General features: G+C 38.0%; 1 non-coding gene across 1 annotated transcript; it reads right to left on the bottom strand.

Annotated features, from left to right (window-relative positions):
- Positions 1–2843: 2843 nt before the first annotated feature.
- LOC112849038 (U6 spliceosomal RNA) lies at positions 2844–2950 on the bottom strand. The gene has a single exon (XR_003222489.1). It is a non-coding gene; the product is annotated as a U6 spliceosomal RNA (small nuclear RNA).
- Between the last annotated feature and the right edge of the window lie 1387 nt (positions 2951–4337).

The raw sequence follows: 4337 nt of genomic DNA, 5'->3' as shown, positions 1-4337 counted from the left end.
ATGGAAATAATACTTGGTCTACCTATTCAAAGTATCTCTGCAAGAATTACATGAAAGCCACTTGTAAAGTACAAAGCAACCCAACTTTCTTGTTAGAAAGACAGAGATAATTTTCCTCTACAACACCCTTTGTAAAATTATAAAAGACTGAAGAAATATATTACTTTGTAATTATCTAGAAAAACCATGTAATCTCAGCTATCAGGCAGTTACATCGACTCTACATATCATTGTTAAATTTTGTCTACCACATCCCCAGACTTTGCTTGGGTATCTCCAATCATGGACATTACATTACTCATGACAGTAATGTAGTAAATCTGATAGTTCTCTCTAATTCAGTGCTAAAATCTGTTTTTACTTTGGGACAGACACAACAAGCCCAATGTCTCTCTTCTTTATCAGTCTCTCTGATATTTGAAGACAAGTATATGTCCTTCTCAAGTCTTACCATTTTCATATGAAATATTTCTAATTCTTTCAATAATCCTTTATGAAACTTGATTTCAAGTTACTGGTATATCTGGGTGAATGTATTCTGAAGAATAATTTGGTTTGATTCCACTTAATTCAACTCTGTTAAAAAATATGGAATGTTTACCATGTGCCAGAAATGTGCCAGGTTCCAGAGATATAAAGCTGAACAAGGTACAATGAGTGCCCTCAAGTGGCTCCTACTCTAGCCAAGCCAATCCTTGTATTTAATCTATAGCACAACATGGTCAACTGAAATATACTGAACACACACTCCATGCCAAGCTCTTTGGCACAGGCTGGGAATCCAGCAGATGAATCCAGCAGCCTTCATTTTTTGTTGGGGAGCGAAGACAGGTAAACAGTCATTTGCAAACAAGTTTATTAGGTAAGGGAGGAAAGAAACAGTGTTTTATCAACGCTTTTTATTTATTTTTGGGACAGAGAGAGACAGAGCATGAACGGGGGAGGGGCAGAGAGAGAGGGAGACACAGAATCGGAAACAGGCTCCAGGCTCCGAGCCATCAGCCCAGAGCCCGGGGCTCGAACTCAGGACCGCGAGATCATGACCTGGCTGAAATCGGACGCTTAACCGACTGCGCCACCCAGGCGCCCCAGAAACAGTGTTTTAAAAAGAAGGGAGAGTGTCATGCCCTTGAAGGCACAGACCACTTCTATCTTGTTCCCTTGTATCTCTAGTACCTAGTCAGTGCTCTGCTCAGGTATGTACTCTGTAAATAACCTGAATAATGAAAGCAAGCAAGCAAGTGAGAATTCTTAGAGCATGTGGCATAAGAAGAAAGTGAGGCGAGGGACGTAAGAAGGGACCTACAGCAGATACCATGAGAGCTGCCCACATCCCTTTAGGTCTTGGACAAATAGTACTGAAGCTACTTTGCCTGCCCCTGAAGCAGACAAAAGTGCTGGGAAATTAAGTGCCCCCTCCCCACCTTTAGCTGCTCTCAACCAAACACTGATGAGAGGTGGAATATAATAATACCTGTCCCTCTGGTGGGATAATTCTGCAGTACATGTTTTATAATGATCCCAGATTTTCCCTCAGTGGACTAAGCTTTAGTTATCTTCAGTGGTAACTGCTGTGACAAGATACCCCTGTTGGCTGACTTCTCTTCTGCATCTCATTTCTCCACTTCTCTACCAGTGCTTCCTTCATGGTGCTGAAATCATTTCAGTGTCTACTTCTGGGGAACCCACTCTAAAACAGGGCCACATAATGCAAGTCCTTATAAGCCATATTAAAGAGTCTGAAGTCTATCAAATATAATCTAAAGTGCTGTATTAGCAGTATAATTAAAGTATTAAAAATACTTTGTTTATGGCATTTTCAGGACTCTTACTCAGCCTAGTAGGAGTACTGGGTGGAATCACACTTCCCGCCCCCGTACTGAAAACAGGAAAGGGGATATGAGCCCATTTCTAGTATCCTCCCCTAGATAACAGCTTCATTCATAACTGGAAATTGGTCTTTATATCAACCTAGAAGGAGGTTTGGGAATAAAGAAAAGATATGGGTGATACCCTGACTTTTTGATGGCTGGGATGTACTAAGCACTAGAGGCACTGAAAGCTTGTTCTGCCTCCCTTGAAAAACCTCATGCACATTTTCTGAGACTGATGCACTGGCCACAATAACACGCAGGCTACTCTGGACACTGACGCTTAGAAGGAGGATGGGTCTGAACACCAATAGAATGACTACTCTAAACACACACTCTAAATATGACCCGATTCCCTGGATCTTCCTAACAGGGTGGCCACCATCACAACTCCCAACATATCAACTCTCTCAGAGAGATACACTATTCCAGAGCTTCCACCCTGGAGGGCAAACAGACCACCATAGACTGTGGATCGCCTAGTCTTGTCAACCAGTCCCAGTACTGCAAGCATCCAAGGGAGGTCAGGATGAGATAATTTGCAGGGCCCAAAGTACTATCTTCTACCTAGCTATATAATATACTTCTATTTGATGAACTGGCTCTCTAAGGATCTACAGAATATTATTTCCAAGTTATGACTCCAGCCACTGAATGTACCAGCACCTAATCATTATGTGACCATCACCAGCTCTTAAGTTATAATTAACATCAATGACCAAAGACCTTTTGATCATGGCTTCTAATGAGAATGCTATATGTTTCTTAGTATTTCATTACTTATTCTATCTAAAATTAATTTCAGCATAAAAACAAGGTGTAACATTTAAAAAATTCTATTTTTAACTTATCTCACATACACACACACATACAGAATTCTAATTAATTTTGAGACTGACAAAGATGGATTCTTTCTTTCTTTCTTTCTTTCTTTCTTTCTTTCTTTCTTTCTTTCTTTCTTTCTTTCTTTCTTTCAATATGGAACTCTTCACAAATTTGAGTGCCATCCTTGCATAGGGGCTATGCTAGTCTTCTCTGTATTGTTCCAATTTTAGTATACGTGCCACCAAAGTGAGCACTGATCATTGGATTTCTTAAGTGCTATAAATAAGAACATTTTTCGTCAGCTTAAAATGAAATATTTAAATATATATGAATAAAGACCTAAATGTGCTAGGTGCTAGGAAAATGTTACGCAACATTGGGTATAGCCATGAGATATAATTTTCGCTAAAAAATATGACAAATATTTACAACTTGATAACATATAGCCCTACCCTATATACCTTATAGGGATTGAGTGATACACAGTTTTTAGAGCTATATACAGACCCACCAATTCCACACCAATTCCAACCAATTCCACACCAGTTCCACACCTGTAAATTCATATTAAATATTATAGAGCTCTGCAATGACTTGGCTGTAAGAATATTAATAACATTCTTTTTATAGTATCAAAAACTGGGAAAAACTAAATATTTAGTTAAGTAGATTGATAAAATTAATGTTGGGGGTCTCTATCAACATTCTTTTCAGCACTTAAGGATATTATAGATGAATATTTATTGATATTAGCCAATAATTTATTGCTTACTTCTTAAAAAACAGGTTATAAGAAAGTATAGAAAGTTTAAATTTTTGTAAAATAAAATTCCATGTAGCTATATACATAAGATATCATTCTAAGACTAGACATTGAAAAAGTAGCATGGCTTATCTTTGAATGGTAGATACTATGAGTGGTTTTTAAAAATTTTGTCTTCACTTTTATTTTTCACTTTTTAAAAACAATAATGAAGGTCATGGTAGAAAAATAGCTAAGGTACAGATTACAAAGGGTCTTTAAAGCCATACAAAGGACTTAAAATTTTATCCTGGAGGCAACAGAAAAACTCCAGGTTTTTAAAGAAGGGAAGCAAAATGGTCAGATGAATAGACAGAAAGACATCTTAACAATTGGTACCAAAGTTTCTCTAACATAAGAAACTGTTTTTGTTTTTGTATAAATAAATATTTAGTTAACTACTTCAAAGTGGCAGATAAAGTCCTGAAAACATGGCCTGAAAAAGGATAAACAAGGTAAAAGCAAAACCACTTTGCATAAGAAGTGATCAGGAATGTAAAGGTGAGGGATCCCATAGAAGAGAGGAGGAAGAGTTAAGACTAGAGAAGAGAGAGAAAAAAGGAAATATTAGAGAATATGGTAGAAGGCCAGGATTGCATAAAATCATGATCAGTGAGAAGTTTCCAGTGGTGAGGAGCTGGAAGTCATTTTTAGCACAGAAATACCAAACACTGCATTTTTAGTTGGTCCCAGGGCTGTGATATAAACCTGCTCCATCACCTGTTCTGTGGGTAGCCTCCAGCAGTCCACATGAGCTCAGAACAGAGGTGTTTAAAGGATAAACTGTTGGAGCCATGATAGCCGTGGGTGTTATTCAGATAAACCTGAATCATTGTTCC

Source organism: Puma concolor, chromosome C1 (assembly GCF_028749965.1).
Source record: "Puma concolor isolate L17-30 chromosome C1, mPumCon1.1.hap2, whole genome shotgun sequence".
Lineage (NCBI taxonomy): Eukaryota > Metazoa > Chordata > Mammalia > Carnivora > Felidae > Puma > Puma concolor.
This window is presented reverse-complemented; position numbering and strand designations above follow the sequence as displayed.